Source organism: Schistocerca cancellata, chromosome 3, assembly GCF_023864275.1.
Source record: "Schistocerca cancellata isolate TAMUIC-IGC-003103 chromosome 3, iqSchCanc2.1, whole genome shotgun sequence".
NCBI lineage: Eukaryota > Metazoa > Arthropoda > Insecta > Orthoptera > Acrididae > Schistocerca > Schistocerca cancellata.
In genome coordinates this window covers 731,302,760-731,320,065 of record NC_064628.1, presented here as the reverse complement: position 1 = coordinate 731,320,065, position 17,306 = coordinate 731,302,760, and the positions used below count along the sequence as shown (strand labels likewise).

Sequence of the window (17,306 nt, the reverse complement as noted above, 5' to 3'; positions counted from 1 at the left end):
CTAATCGCTCAAACCACGAAGAACATGTTTAACCTGTTGAGGACAGCGTACATTGGTTTGGTCATATTGCCGTAGTACATCGCGTCAGTCAAGGCGCACATTTGTTTACAACTATTTAAAAAACACTTAACTGATCTAGTTCAACTAGATGTGATCAAAGATGAAGGTTATCACAGAGCGTAAATTTAGGGTTTCTGATTTTGTGGAAGTATATTTCCTATTGTTCTAAGAGATGTCTGATATCTCCATAATCTTCATTGTATCATATTACCACATTGCTTTCTATCTTGGTGAACATATGTTTGGTTTCTAGCATATGAGGTGAAATACCTGATTTTGAAAAGTGGTTGAGTCTGAAAGAATTTGTGTTTTCTCGGGAACGGGTTTTGAAATTGCTGCACATTTTCCCTACATAAGTCAGTTAGAACAGTTGGAAATGTACCTTCACAAAATCGAAATGTTGGAATCTGTGTTAAATAAACGAACAGATTTCATAAGCCATAATTATTTTAGTAATTTTAAAGATGTGTTTAAATTTATTCCTTGCATCTGACAACTACTTAAAACTCAGATCTCTGACACTACGTGATAAACGTCATTTCTGCTCACTTCAGGACAAATTAAATCTGTGAAGTGTTTTTGAAGAGCTGTAAAAATTATGCACCATATGTGACTACAGTGTGAATAATCTAAGTATGCGGATCGCAAGAGGTTAAAGTTGTTTTCCTTGTTTTTCCGGTATAATTTTTATTACACTTTTCCTGTTTCTCATACAATTCCGCACTCGATTCACGAAATGCGTAACCTAACATCTAATATTCTCGTAACAGGAGAACGCATCTCCTATCACTCGAGAGCTAATTTAAATTACGTATTCGTACCAGGTGATTTGCATTTGCAGACGAACCCACTGCGTACGAAAAGCATCGTGTAATTTCGTGGAACATAGAAAATTGTGAGTGAACGTGTTTTTATCGAAACTTCGTATGTACTGATTACCATCACATTCAGAGCAGCAAACTACAGATAATATTAAAACCAAACAAATCAGTGCTAAAACACATATTTTCGTTTAGTTGCAAAGACAGTTTGAAAATGCCTTCAGTGAATAAAAAGCTACTATGTACAACATGGAGACATAAATTAAGGATTTTACCAGCACTTTTTTGTGAAAGATCGAAAATTTCTGTACTTCTTTATTTGTAATTATTATTGTACCGATGAAAGGCCTATGGAAATGTGTAAAGTCCCATCTCTGACAATAATAGTAATCCAGCCTAGAACAAAAACCAGAAATTAATTGCTCTTCCTACAAATTAAGAAAAATGAAATTATCTTATGTCTGACTACAATAATGCAAATATTCTCTAACATCTCCTAATATTTAAAACCATAAAGATCCTGCACACAACAGACAACTTACTTCGTCTTTCTGCTGCAAATGCGTGAATATTCCGCATCCAGCAACATGCTAAACTAATACTAAAGAAATACTGCGATCCATGCAATGTGTAATAAATGCTCACAGCTACTAATAAACTGATATAACTAGCGCCTTTTTTGTATATACAAATCGTATGATCAGGAGGAGTTCGGTCAACAAGCCTCAAGCGGTGTAAAAATGTGAAACAAACCAAATAAAATATTTAATTTACTATTTCCAGAAAACTGACGGTTTTTAACTCCGACACACTTGATTCAGGCCTCTCCTTGTCTGCGAGATATACCTTAGCAAACCTTTAAATATTCCACAATGTGTATAATCAATAATCATGTATCTGGTCACAACAACGATACTAATATTATTCGCAATGTATGGATACAAAAATCTTACAAATTCCCTCTAGTGCGCAAGCAAGCAACAATTACGTGTAACAAAAAGTGAATTACCAAAAATCCTCATTTAATACCAAGTCTCCTGTCGCATGGCTAGTCTCCACGCAGGCTGCGTCCGACTACTATCAGCAACTGTGCGCTCGCTACCACTCGCGTAATATCTCAGACTCAGAGATTATGTCTGCACACCGAAGAAGAATCAGTGGCCAACTTTCGAGAGGAATATTAACGCCCAACTTACAGAATAACCACCCTTATATTTAAGAAATTTGTGGGGTGGTTCTTGCCTAACATGCGCCCAAGGAGCAAATGTAAAATTCTTAGATAACGAAAGTGAGAGAAATAGTGTCAGAGGTTTTACAAAGCTGGAAAAAAAATCATAAGCTTGAGATTATGTAAGTTATGTACATATGAGAAACTGATAAGCTGTACAATGTAGTCAAGAAAAATAATATACAAGTATAATCTAGCGTATGTAAGCACTCATATCCACATGAAACTGATATTACTTCATTTGACAGGATAACAAAATGTTATTTATTGTTCTCCAAGAGTGTAAAAAATGTCCTTCAGTCATGTGGATACAGATATTACATAGATATTCAAATAGTGCCAAGAGGGGCAAAATACAGGTATCATAGTGAAGGTAAGCACTCATATCTGCATAAGATTAGCGATACTTCATTTGACAAGGTATCAAAATGTTATTTACTCTTCTTCAAGAGAATAAGTATGTCTGGAAATAAAAAAAAAAGGTAAAGATATACGTTTTAGGTTCAGTGGACTCAGGAACAACTCACAACGTGACCACTGACAACCACACCGCAATGTCAGTATACACATTTGAAGATACACAAGTTTGAGATGTAAACAGACTCAGGGACTAGTTACATACATTATGTCCACTGACAACCACACCTATATGTGTGTCTCTCTTTTTCACATTCAGATAAAGAGACTCTACACAATCCATACAAAAAGACTGTCACAAATAAAGATTTTAGACAGAAAGGCATTCATAAAAAACCAACCATTGATAAACACACACACACACACACACACACACACACACACACACTTGCACACACACTCACATACATACACAAATGCAAGTCGCACAAACACACATGACTGAAGTCTCTGGCAACTGAAGCCATACTGTGATCAGCAGCACCAGCACATGATGGGAGTGGCAGCTGGGTGTGGGTAAGGTGGAGGATGGGGTGGGGAGGGACCGGGATAGTACGGTAAGGGTGGCATACAGTGCAGTGATGCTAGGGAGCATGCAGGGATGAGGTGGGGGAAGGATTTGTCAGCTAAATACTGTCGGGAGATTAGACAGATGGCTGGGATGAGGTGGGGAGGGGGACAAAGCGGAAAAGGAGAGAAGTAAAAAGACTGGGTACGATAGTGGAATGATTGCCATGTAGTGCAGGAATGGGAGCAGGTAAGGGGCTGGATGGCTGAGGACAATGACTAACGATGGATGTGGTCACAAGTGCTATGAGACAGTAGGATATATGGTCCACTTGTTTTGTGGTCTCAGTGGCCATTCATGTGGAATGCATGAACCAACCACTTGTTGGTTATTATGCCTACATGCAGTGCAGCACAGTGGTTGTAGCTTAGCTTGTAGGTCACATGACTGGTTTCACAGGTGGCCCTGCCTTTGATGTGATAGGTGATGTCTGCAATGGGACTGGAGTATATGATGGTGGAAAGATGTATGTAACAGGTCTTGCATCTTAGTCTATTACAGGGGTATGAAACATGAAGTAAGGGGTTAGGAGCAGGGGTTGCCTAGCAACTGTATTATGTAGGTTCGATGGACAGCAGAATACCATTGTGGGAGGGGCGGGAAATAGAGTGGATAGGACATTTCTCATTTCAGGACCCAACGAGAGGACGTTGATACCCTGGTGGGTAATGTAATTCAGTTGCCCCAGCTCTGTGTGGTACTGAATTGCAATACTCCTCTGGGGCCATAAAGTGGGGCTTCTGGTGGTGGTGCAACATTGGAAAGATAAGGCATGAGAGATTTATTTGTGTAAAAAATGGCTCTGAGCACTATGGGACTTAACTTCTGAGGTCATCAGTCCCCTAGATCTTAGAACTACTTAAACCTAACTAACCAAAGGACATCATAAACATCCATGCCCGAGGCAGGATTCGAACCTGCGACTGTAGCGGTCTCGCGGTTCCAGACTGTAGCGCCTAGAACCGCTCGGCCACTATGGGCTGCTATTTGTGTAAAAGGTTGGGAGAATAATTAGGGTCTGTGAGGTCTTCAGTGAGACCTCGGAGTACTTTGAGAGGGACTGCTGTTCACTACAAATGCCACGACCATGGGTGCCTAGGTTGTATGGATTGTAGTAGTTGGTATGGAATGCATACACCTGTCGAAACGGAGGTATTTCTGGTAGTTAATAGTTAATATAGATGGTAATGTAGCCATCACTGAGGCGTAGGTCAACTTCTATGAAGGTGGCTTGCTGGGTTGAGTAGGACCAAGTGAAGCAAATGAGGGAGAAGTCCTTGAGGTCTAGTGTCCTCATCCTTGATTCAGATCGCAAAGGTGTCATCAATGAATCTGAACCAGGTATGAGACTTAGGATCTTGGGTGTTTACGAAGAATTCATCTAAAGTTTCCCTGAGAAATTTGGCATAGGATGGTGCCTTCTGGCCAGAGTGGCCAAGCGGTTCTAGGCACTACAGTTTGGAACCGCGCGACCGCTACAGTCGCAGGTTCGCATCCTGCCTCGGGCATGGATGTGTGTGAAGTCCTTAGGTTAGTTAAGTTTAAGTAGCTCTATGTTCTAGAGGACTGATGACCAAAGTAGTTAAGTCCCATATTGCTCAGAGTAATTTTTGATGGTGCCTCAACATGTAAACTAACCTTACATCTGCAGAAAGAACTGCAGTGAACCATCTAAAAACTGTTCCCGACCTTATAATCCTACCTGTGAGCAAAAGCTTTATCACAGTTGTTTCGAACCACAAGAATAATTGGCAGAAGGACTGTACCAGCTGTCACATACTTCCATTTACAAACCTTGCCACAGTGTCCCCATCCCAGAAATCCAAAAGGATCTCCAGTCACTCTTCAAATCCTTAGGCCCATTCCAGAACCTCTGCCTGCAGTCCATCTCTCTTCTTATTACTAACACTCCCCACACTCCTACTTTCTACATTCTTCCTACAGTCGATAAACCCAATCACCCAGGACTCCCTATTGTGGCTGGTAACGGTGACCCTGCTGGAAGAATCTCTGTTCTCATAAACGAACACCTTCAACGAATTACCTGGAACCTACCCTCCTAGACAAAAGATAGCAACCATTTCCTCCACCGACACTCATCCGTTACATCCCCTTACCACATGGTGCTCTGTTTGTCACTATTGGTGCCACATCCCTTTGAACTAAGATCTCCCATTTCCATGGCTTTCCCACTATTGATAACTATCTTTCCTATGCCCAGTGGATTACAAACCAAAAACCAATTACTAACTTCCTAGGCGCCATGACCAATTGTATCCTCACCCATAATTACTTCTACTTTGAAGGCATTACCTACAAACAAATTCAAGGTATGGCTATGGGTATCTGTCAGACACCATCTTATGACAACCTATTCATGGACCATCTAGAGAATCCTTCCTAAACCCCCAGAATCCTAAAACCCATACCTGGTTCAGATTAACTGATGACAGCATAGGGATCTGAATCGATGATGAGAACACTGCGGAACCTCAAAACCTTCACTCCAATTTGCTTCACTTGGTCCTATTCAACACAACAAGCCACCTACCTAAATGTTGACCTACACCTCAATGATGGTTAAATCTGTACCTCCATCAATATCCCCTATTAACTACCAGCAATACCCTCATTTCGATAGCATTCACCCATTCCATTCAAAAAACTCCCTTCCATACATCCTAGGCACCCAAGGTCATTGCATCTCCAATGATGGTCAGTCTGCATCGAAAAATACGAGGTCTCACTGAAGGCTGCACAGACTGTACACAACCAAATCTCTCGTGCCTTATCTTTACAGTCTCCCACCACCTCCCAAATACCCACTGTCGCAACCACAGAGGAGCATTCTCCTCATAACTCAGTACCACACAGAACTGGAGCAACTGAATTACTGTTATCGACCAGGGTTTTGACTACCTCTCGTTGTGCCTTGAATTGAGAAATGTCCTGCCCGCTCTTCTTCCAACCTCTTCCACAGTGGTATCCCGCTGTCCACTGAACCTACATAATATATTCGTCCGTCACTAGGCAACCCCTGCTCCCAACTTTCCAGGTACACAGGTATTTTTTGGTTCTTTCACTTACCACGGTACTAATTGAAAATGAATATCTGTGAAATATCTTTTACTTCTTATATTTTGTAGGCTAGCATGAGACTTCGAAATAAATACAACGAAAACATACGTACGGACCTCGGCTATTCCAAAGTCAGTACCGAACAATATTTTAAACACAACATGCGACTCACCGTCTTCTAATAGAGAGTACGATTGAGTGCTGCTATTTTAAAAAGAAAATGTGCGTGCTTTTACGCAACCTGTCATAATTAATTTGGTTTTCAGTGGGCTACTGGTCATTATGTACCAAACTCCATAACGTAACAGAGATATTGTTATGCTCGTTGAATGGAATATTGTTCATTATTTATTATTCGTAATTTGCAAGGCAAAACTGGAGTGAATCTCACTTGCCGTTAAGCGGCCAAACTTAAAACATTCTGAACTCATTCGGTATTCTATATATTAATAAATGTAATCGATTTTTAGTCTGCTAACTCGGAAACTATTGGAAGATCAAAACAGAGAAGTCTCCAACATTTACATTTAATACTATGACATGAATTTGTAATTATAAAATATCGACAGCATAATGGGCGACCAAATGCTGCTAGGGGAGATGAACTCCTTCCAACACGAAGTTCTGATAATAAATTTTTAAATATAATTAATGATTACTATCATGAGAGGTGCCCACGAAATCAGTAATACACACTTTTGCACAACACTTATAATTATATTTTGCTAAATTACAGCCAAACTTAAATTAAATACCAGACAGCTACACAATGGCGCCCTTCATCTACACGAAACAAAATAGGAGAGTGAGTTCAATAAAACTGTAGTCAGTTGTCATGTTCATTTTCATTACACAGAGATTATTGACAAAAAAGGTTCTTTGTTAATCACATCGCTGTTTGTGAGCTTTGGTGGTAATAATTAAACTTTTTAATATTTATGATACATTTGGCACACGTACACAGTCTTGAAATAATTTATAGTTCACACGTCATACAAGTGAAAATATTTTTCTTTTTAAAATGTCAGTTTATGTAACGTAAGGTCACACAGCCCCTTATCTCATGCCTCATATCCCTGCAATAGACCTTGAAGCAAGACCTGCCCCACGCATCCTCCCACGACCACCTACTCCAGTACCGTCACAAACATTGCTTACGTCATCAAAGGTATTGCTGCCTCTGAAACCAGTCCTGTAAATTACAGGCTAAGCTACAACCACGGTGCTGCATTCTGTGTTACCATGGTAACCAACAAGCTGTTGGTTCCTGCATTGCGCATGAATGGGCACCAGGAAACTGAGACCAAAAAACATGTTGACGACCTGTTGATGAGCACGCTGCCAAACATTACGTACATAATTTCAATGACTGCTTCACAGCCTGTGCCATATGGATCCTTCCCACCAACACCAGCTCTTCTGAATTGCGCAAGTGAGAACTATCCCTGTTATATATCCTACTTTCTCGTAGTACTACTGGCCTCACCCTCTGTTGGTCATTGTCCCCACCAATGCAGCCTCTTCCCTGTTCCCATTCCAGCATTGCATAGCCCTCAATCCACTATGGTACCCAGTCTTTTCACTTCTTCTCCTCTACTGTCCCCATCCCCACCTCTTCCCAGGCCTCTTTCAAACCTCCTGACGGCACATTGCTGCCCAACCCTCTCCACACGTCGTCCGTTCACACTCCCCAGCATCACTGCACTGTCTGCCAAACTTACGCTACTATCCCTCTCAATTCTCGCCCCAGCCTCCTCACTACCCCAACTCAGCCGCTACTCCCATCATGCACTGGTGCTGTTGCTCTCAGTGTGGCTTCAGTTGTCTCAGACATCAGTAATATTCACAATTCTTTATTACGTTTTTACTTACTGGGACAGAAATATCTGAGAAGGTGAAACTTCTAAATTTAATTCTGAAACTGCTGAGTTAAATTTAATCAAGTGAACCTGCCTAAACTGCTGAGTGAAACTGCTTGACTTTCTCATTTAATATCTGACCTACAGGATTTTAACAAAGGCGTTGGATAAAGACGTCCAGTAGCTTTGCGTAGCAGTGTGAAAGAAACAAATTTTGAAGTACGTTCAATACTGACTAGAATGTACGAAATTCGATTCAATGTTTTGACAAGAGGCCCCAGAAGATCAACAGCAGCAAATTACTTTAATCTAGTAGGAATGACAAGAAACAATGGAGCACGGGTGTGAGATAGTAGATAGTTTAGCTTTTTGACAAACTTACAAATAGACAAGACTCTCCTAATCCTCTTTTCAATGTTGTTAAAATAACAAGTCATCTGAAGAATATGATAACATATTCATGGATCAAAAATGTGAGTAGCTGAAATGGGTGTACCAGATGAGCTTATTAACTTAATCGTCAGGAATACAAAGTACCCATAGTTTGTCATCAACACTGCAACGTTGGAAGAGTATGTTGCTTCTAACCAGATAATAATGATGAATCTGCGTGAGTATTATTTCATGCCATTTGCTTTTGGTATCTTCCCAAAGCCGATCCTTGTTTTGTTCATAAGCGATGTCCTTTAAAGATGTAGTAACGAAGTTTTGAAAGGCTACTTTTTGGATGTATAAAATACTGAAATTTTTCTCAAGGTTTGCTTCTGCGTTGCCTTTCTCAAGGCCAGCCGGTGCTCGTGACAGTCCGTCCGCGTCAATGTTTTGCTTGCCGGTAATGTAGACTCATAGCTAAAACTTCCAGTTCATTAACAGAGTAATTTTTTTCATATTTTGTTAGCATGCAGCTAGTAAATCTATGGTTTTCTGAACAGTAATGTAATTTTCTATGGCTTCTTCAAATAAATGGGCACCAAACCAATTTCAGAGTAATCTGTGCTAAGGTAGAAATCTTCTGACAGATCGGGGTGAGTTAAGATTGGCGCGTGAAGTAGCGCTTCTTTTAAAGAATTAAATTCCATCTGTGCCTGTTCGTCCCGGTTCCAAAAAAGTGTTTTTGCCAGTGAAAGAACAAAATTTTGTTTATACAAGAGTTTGCACATTCAGGAAACGACGATAGAAATTCACGAGACCTAGAAAACTGCGAACTTGCTTTTTTGCGGATGGAACTGGAATGGCTCTGATTGCTTCCTACTTTTCGAGATATGGCTGAATGCCTTCGTCCTACCAAATTTAGATTTTTCCGAGTAAACTGTATTTCCCGATTCTGCAAAAATACATAATACACTGTTGGGTATACGATGATCTTGATCCCAAGAGGCTTCTGCTATTAAAATATCGTCCACGTATGAGGTGATGTGTCGTTTTAAGAACTCATGTAGTACGGAATTTAGCCAAAAAAATGTTCAAATCAAAAGAAAGTTTCCGAAATTAATAACAAACGCCGAAACAAAGAAAAGCTATACATTTTCTACATTCTAGATGAAGTTCAATTTGATAAAGTTGGATCTGCAAACAATAGAAGACAACAGTTTTACGCCATTGAAATTTGGAATAAGTTCTTCCAACGTTTGCGGTCTGTCTGTTTCAGCACTGATTAAGGTATTTAATTATCTCGAATCTAAGACAAGCCTGATCGATCCGTTTTTCTTCTCAACAACGTGTAATAGATTATTGTATTAATTCACTAATAGTTCAATTATGCCTTCGTCAAGCAAAGATTGTATTTCTGTTCTAACACGGTGCTTGTAATGTGCCGGAATTACGTATGGTCTGACGCAAAATTTAGTATGCCCAAGAACACGAAATTGGTACTGAAATCGTATAATTGTTCCCGTTTTGTAAGTGAGAACTGTGGAATGTGCTTGTAAAGTGTCAAAAAGATCCTGCCTATCAGTATCATTGCAGTTCTCATTTGTTTGAATTTTTTCTGAATTAATACTTTATTATTTAACACGTCATCAAAATCATCTCTGTCAGTACTTGCAAAGTGATAGTTAGTGTCAAATTCCGTGGAAGTTCCAAACTATGATCTAAGAAAAGGTAAAGTCGATTGATTTCCTCGTCATAGTTTGAAAGCCAATCTTCAAATTTTAAAGCTATTGACTTACCTTTTATTCTGTAAACTTATTTCACCGTCGTGAAAGTTTAAAATTGCCTTATGCTCACTAAGAAAGTCTTCACAAAATATACAATCCTTCGACAATAATGAAACATAAGAAAATTCATAATAAATCTGTGGCTTTGACAAAATAATTCTAAGTTAATTTGTTGGCGTACATCTACACTTTTTCCAAAGATTGCAGCTTGTAATTTCATCTTACGTAATGGAAGTATGGGAGAGTTCTTCGATTTGTTGCATTTACTAAAAGCTTTTGCACTAATTATTGAGATAGGACTGCCAGAGTCGAGTACTGCCGCAAATTTTATGTCATGTGCTGCGATATGAATGACAGGATACGCAATATTGCTATGTTTCGTGTAATGTTCCTGGAGTAAGATGTCACTAATGTCTACCATTTTCACGTAATTGATAACCACGACAGCTACGTCATCAGTTTCATAAGTATGTTTTGTGGCTGCCTGCAGTGTGAGTCATTGTCTATTACCTCTTTGCTGCCGCGCGTCGTTAATGGGATTTGGAGGTCTAACCTATTTAATATCGACTTGACGAGAGGGTCCTGCCCTATTTGAATCACGCCAGTTCTGATTAAATTCAGGTCTGTTGTCATGATAATAGCGTTGGTCGCCATGTTGGTAATCTCTATAATTTCTTTCTTGTTTGATGTGTGATGGAGAATTTCTCCTGGAATCGTAATTACTAGGTGGACCATTGCATCTGAAGTTACTTTGTGTCCCTTGATAATAATTGGTGTGGTTCCTATATTGTCTGTTTCTACAGTTATCTATGTCATATTCATTACCACGGAAAGGTGATCTTTCCCTGTAACTATAATTATTCTCCCAACGGTTGTCATACGGGTGGTGTCTGTTTTGGTCACGATTTACGTTATAATAATAGCCATTTCGTGCCCGGTTATTATTTCTATCATCACGGAATTGTGATGAATGTGACCTTTAATTGTTGTTTTTTTCCTGTTTTCGAATCACGCGACTCTCTGTATCAATTTCCAATTCTTGCAACAGTCCCTAAGAAACTTCGATGTCACCTTCACAACGTCCAGCTAAAATAATATGTTTTAAATGTTCAGGCAATTTAAAGAAGCAAATGCGGATGAGCTCCGAGGTGCTGTACAGGTTTGACAAAAACTGGTTCTTGTGCAACATATCTTCAAATGTGACTCTTCAGGCTTTACCGGCGGATATGTTGTAAATAGTCTTCACGGGTGTGCCGCCGGATGACGTTGTGCAAATCCCACAATATATCTTCGGAGCAGCTGTCCGACAGCATCAGGTGGTTGAACCTCGCTGTTGGCTAGGTACGACTGACAAGATCCGCATGTCGATGCCGCTGTATATAGAGCACGCGCGTGAAGATTGCCCAGGCGCGGAAACCACGCATGCGCAAAAATTTGCAGTTAGATAGCGCCAGACTCAAATGCCCTCTGCCGGGAGACGCAGAGCGGCCGTTCTGCACGTGCGCTGACGCTGTGTTTACTAACATGCTGACTAAGTTGTGACGGGTCTATTATCGAAATCTCTTTGCTTTCTCGTCGTGATTTAACAGCAGCCAATGCAGGGTCCAGGCTGTACTCAATTAAAATCCCACATCCCTGTTGATAAGGTTATCAGCTGTACGAATATGTATTGCCTCCTTACTCCTCGAAAGATATGACATCAAGTGTGGTTTCCGACCATCTGCAAAACTGAGGAACCTGTTAGGTTAGGTTAAGGATGATTTCGGTCTGAGGAAACGTGGTGTGTACAAGATTCCTTGTCAGTGTGGGGTGGCATATATAGGTCAGACATGTCGCACAGTACAAGAACGTTGCGATGAACATCAGCGTCATACACGCCTACGCCAACCGGAGGAGTCGGCAATTGCAGAACACTGTCTGAACACAGCACATCACATGAATTATGAAAAGACGGAAGTTTTATCCCCAGCATCCTCTCTCTGGAATTGCGTCATTTAGTAGGCAATACATATCCGTACAGCTGATAACCTTATCAACAGGGGTGCGGGATTTCAATTGAGTACAGCCAGGAACCCTGCATCGGCCGCTGTTAAATCACGACGAGAACGCTAAGAGCTTTCGATAATAGACCCGTCATAACTTTGGCAGCATGTTAGTAAGCACAGCGTCAGCGCACGCGCAGAACGGCCGCTCTGCGTCTCCCGGCAGAGGGCATTTGAGTCTGACGCCATTTATTTGCAAATTTTTGCGCATGCGTGGTTTCCGCACCTGGGCAATCTTCACGCGCGTGCTCTATATACAGCGGCGTCGACATGCGGATCTTGTCAGTCGTACCTAGCCACCAGCGAGGTTCAACCACCTGATGCTGTCAGACAGTCGCTCCGAAGAAATATTGTGGGATTTGCACAACGTCATCCGGCGGCACACCCGTGAAGACTATTTACAACATATCTTCAAAATATTTACCGGGCTGGAAAATTGGGACACTTTGAAATGTTTCACCATTATAATTCTGTGTTTTACTTGATATTTAGTAGCCAGAGACCAATATATAGAAAGGAAGAGATGACAGAAATCTCCTTCACTGTGACAGTCGCGAATAACCCATCTCACTCTTACAGCTGGTTCATTCTCTAAATAGCCAAACATAAATTTTAACCCATGTCCTAATGACCAATTAGGAGGAAATCAATGAGCAAACTGATGAAGTCTAGCATGTGGATGAATGTCACTACTGGAATTCTTGAATGTTTTAAATTTAATCATAGCGACGTATAGCTTATAGCCAAAATCATCATGACGGCGATATGCAAATCGGTCATTGTTACGTCGTGTCGGATTTTCCATCTCAAGGTTCTGTGCACCTTACCAACTCCTTTCAAAATCTTCGTAATACCCAGTGTTATTACTTTGTGACTCTTCAGTATCTGTAAACTCCATTTACAGTGTCTTAGAGCGAGTATCCTCTGAAATATGTATTGTATCACGTGTGCCAACTGATCTTGTATTTCCCGCATTTATCTTTTGTGTTGCTTACTGATTTGTTTCTGACTTTGTTTGAATTTCCCAGTTTCTTCGTACTCCTCTGTATCAGTAAAGCCTACCGGTCTTGTATCATTCTTCGTAGATAAATTTATTAACTAATCCGAAAGTTCTGATACTTTTTCCGTTAATGAGCTAATTTCCTTCTTGTGTTTCTCTGAACGAAATTTTAGAGTGCTCATTTCTGTCGAAATCGTATCTACTGTGTCCTTTAAGTTTTTCTGATTTTTTGCAAGTTGTCTAACTGTATCGGCAGATGAAATTGACTCAGTTTAGTTCTGCAAGGTGTCGTGACTTTTGTGAACAATGATCTGCAGCTCTAATATGGCTGCTTTATGATTCCGTTATGTGTTTTCATGCCACGAAAAAATAGGCTGAAAATGCTCACAAATTTGTGTTTTTGCATCTTCACAAATCTTTTGATTTTTCGATTAGATTTTGAGCAGCTCAGCAGTTAAATCTTCACGTGTTTGTTCAAGCGTTGTGTCTAACTTTTGAAGATTTAGTTCCATTGTGTCTAACTTTTGAAGCTGTTTCTGTGTTCGTTCCTGATTTTGTTCCATAGCGTCTAACTTTTGAAGATGTTGTTCCATTGCATGTAACTTGTGAAGCTTTTGTTCCATTTGTGGCATTAATTGCAATAGCATTGTTATAGTGGCTGAAACATTCTCCTCCGTCCTTTTTGGCAGTGCATTTACGGTGGCAATATTCGTATTTTGAAAAGTGTAGAATGTGCCTTAACTTAATTGAGAACAGGGTGATGACGCTAAAACTGAATCGACGGTATTTGCAAGATTTGATTCTGTTATTTCACATTCGTGAGGCGATCTGTTACTGACCGATCGATCGAAAGTACTTCCCTGTTTACTGATGGTTTCAATGTCTACACCATGATTTACTGCGTGGTCTTTGTCCCTATGCTCTATTTCCAAATTACTGTCTTGAACATTTGTCACTTCGTTACTAGGTGGCGCTAACATTCTACACTCGTCTTCACTGTCGTTTCTCAATTTGCTTTAGAACCTAGTTTTGCATTTTTTACACGCCATAATTATCACAGTACTTCATATGATAACACACAAAAAGCAATTTGAAAGGCAAAAATGAGAAGACACACTAAAATAGCACTGAAATTAATACATATCTAATTAAATGCAATAGTGACTGCGAGATACTTGTTGCAAATCCACATGCATTCGACAACTGATTTGCTCGTTACAATACAGTACAAAAATAAGAGACCACCACTACAAAGGAAATTCTCTATACAGAATCAAAAGATACCAATGATATATCCTAGCAGGGTCGCCAGGTGAAACTTCTTTTTAAGTTTTTACTTACGTGGACTAAAATAACTGGGCAGGTGAAACTTCTGAATTTAATCCTGGAACTGCTGAGTGAAATTGAATCAAGTGAACCTACTTAAACTACTGAGTGAAACTGAATGTACTGTCACTTTGCTTGTCTTTGTCATTTCATATTAGACCTGCAGAATCATTCCTGACAAATACAACTCAAACGCAATCTGAGTGCTGAAAAAATTAACGCAAAAGAATGGCCCTGCATCAGAAGAAGTCCTAATAATAACCTACACATTTCATAAGACACCTCACAAAAAAAGAAAAAAAATATTCATTACACGAACTATAGCGATATAGCAAGAAGCATCAATAGAGCCAGCTAAATAAAAGATTCTAACTACTGTAGGCTCTAACTACTAATAGGCATGTGGCTAGAAAAGCAAAAATTTTGTTGCAGAGCAAACAATGTATTTAGCAAATTTTGCCTTAATAATGTGACATACAATTCAAACAACTATATAATCATCTGTGACATCCAGTTCCAAAAAAAAAATTATATAACCATCAACAATTTTACATTTCCATGATGGACACACGTCCAGACCGTCCTTCGCACTAATACTTCAAACCTCTAACCTCCATCACTGCCGACTATACACTCCCAACTGCATGTTCGACCAGCCACGGACAGTGTCTTACAGAGGGCACACAGTGCTGTCAGAGTTATTAATACAGTCTATCGCATTTCCAACATCCAGACACAGAAAAAGGTTACTTACAATATGTGTGTGAGTTGCGTTTGTGTGAAGTCTTTTTATTGTGCCTTTCAGCGACTCAGCATCTTCACTACGTGGTGAGCGGCTACTTTCCTTTCCATAATATTGTTACACTCCATCGTGGAATTTCCATTGTTAGATATACAGATTAGTTGCAGAGTATGAAATAGTATTGAATGCTAAAGTAAGAACATGCAGTGCAACAGCTGTGGCCCGAATGCTCGCCACTGCTTATGTATACGCAAGAACAGTACACACCCTGCGGTATTTTATTTTCGATATGTGGTGAAGATATCGTGATTTATGTGTGCATTTGGTTTCAGGTTCCACAATATTTGCATGCGCGATTCGCCCTATGCAAAAGGACCTTCATATGCCAAGAAAAGTTTGCTACTGAAAGACTCTCCTTTGTGAGATAAGCAATGCGATCTAAGCAACCTTTTCTCACTCTATTTTACTTATTTTATGTTTACCGTTGGCTATCAGTTTAATTTTTTGTCAGAAGAAATCCAAAACCATTGAAAGGGTACAGCACCGCCCGACATTGAAAATTGGTAAACATTCTTCGTTATTCTTGTCAGAACAACACAATTTTTGCAATAATAACTGAATTTCACTTAATACACTGAAGCCGGACACCAGTGTAGGAAAGAATGACAATTTATTTATTTAATTGATCACATGTGCACTCCCACAAAATAAATCCCTACACCCAATTTGGTGAGATCTGTGAAATGAATGAATGTATGGTCGTCTGCTAACTGCTGATAGTGAAGGTGCAATATATGATCATCTTTGAGACGGTCCTTGGGTCACCTTTGGTGGAACCAGAGAGATGAAATTTACCTGAGCTTTGAGCACCTGAAATGTGGCTTACCATTATGCTAGCAAGGTGCTCCTCCACTTCGGCAGAGGTGCGAGATGACCTGAAGAACGGCCATGTTTCAGCACTCTGCCACTGGACCTAGTGTTGATAAGACCTGTCGTAGGTGTGCTCCGTAAAGACAAAAGAATGGAGAGAATGGTATGCATGTGGAATACGTAAGAGTAGTTTGGAATATCAGTTTCTCTATATCAGGAACTTTTGTGGGGAGAATTGAATGTCAGGCAGGTAATATTAAGGGGATCGTAGTAATCTTCGGAAGTGACCAACGGTAACAATGGAACCACGTGTAGTAATAAGTTGAATTACTTCCGAGTGCTTAAGTTAAGCTGAATTACTGGCGTGTGTACTATAAGTTGGAAATATTTAAGAAATGGCGTGTGCAGGACTTGAAATTAGAGACGAGTACTTCCACGTGGTGAGTACTGTGTGAGTCTCAATCTGTGTATGAGACAAAGGATAAAGAGAAGTACTCGTCCATGGTATCAGTTGAGGACTCACGTGTGTGACGAAAAAGTTCTTAATATTACTTTGCGTGTTATGTTTCCGTGTGACGCTAGATTCAAACTCTAATTCTCTGAGAGTGAAGCTAGGTGAGTCAGCCGTCTATCTAGCAACGCCACTTGGCTTGCATTCCACAGGAAGACGTGCATAAATGCTCCAGAGTTCATAGAAGGAAAGAAAAGCTACGAAGTGGGGCAGTGTCGTGTGAAACTGGGATGAATACTAATTGAAGTGGGAAAGCTGAAAGTGATGTGATTATAACGTTGTGACTATTCCTTGTGTTGTATTCCATGTCGCCAGTGTGGTGTATTTCATGTAATTTAAGTATGTGTGGTTTGCATGGGAGAGTAGCAAGATAGGTTCAGAGGTAGTGGGTTATGCATGTTCCTCTTGTACCACTCGGTCTGGTGGAAATTTTCGTGATTATGGGTGTGAGAGTCGAAGTGTGAGATACAGCAAAACATCCACCATTCTATCCAGAAAGTGCACTGTAGTTTTGGATAATTACGAGACCATAAGATAGAGAATCACCAATGTAAAGCCATGCCCACTGGGCGGAGTTTCTCATGTGTAACTGTTGTAGAAAATGTAATGGTGTGTTTAGGTTATAGAT

At 40.1% G+C, this 17,306-nt stretch overlaps 1 protein-coding gene across 1 annotated transcript in view; it reads left to right on the top strand.

Annotated features, from left to right (window-relative positions):
• LOC126176542 (solute carrier family 22 member 7-like) overlaps positions 1-17,306 on the top strand; it is a 193,807-nt gene that overhangs the window by 45,647 nt on the left and 130,854 nt on the right. The window lies entirely within an intron of this gene.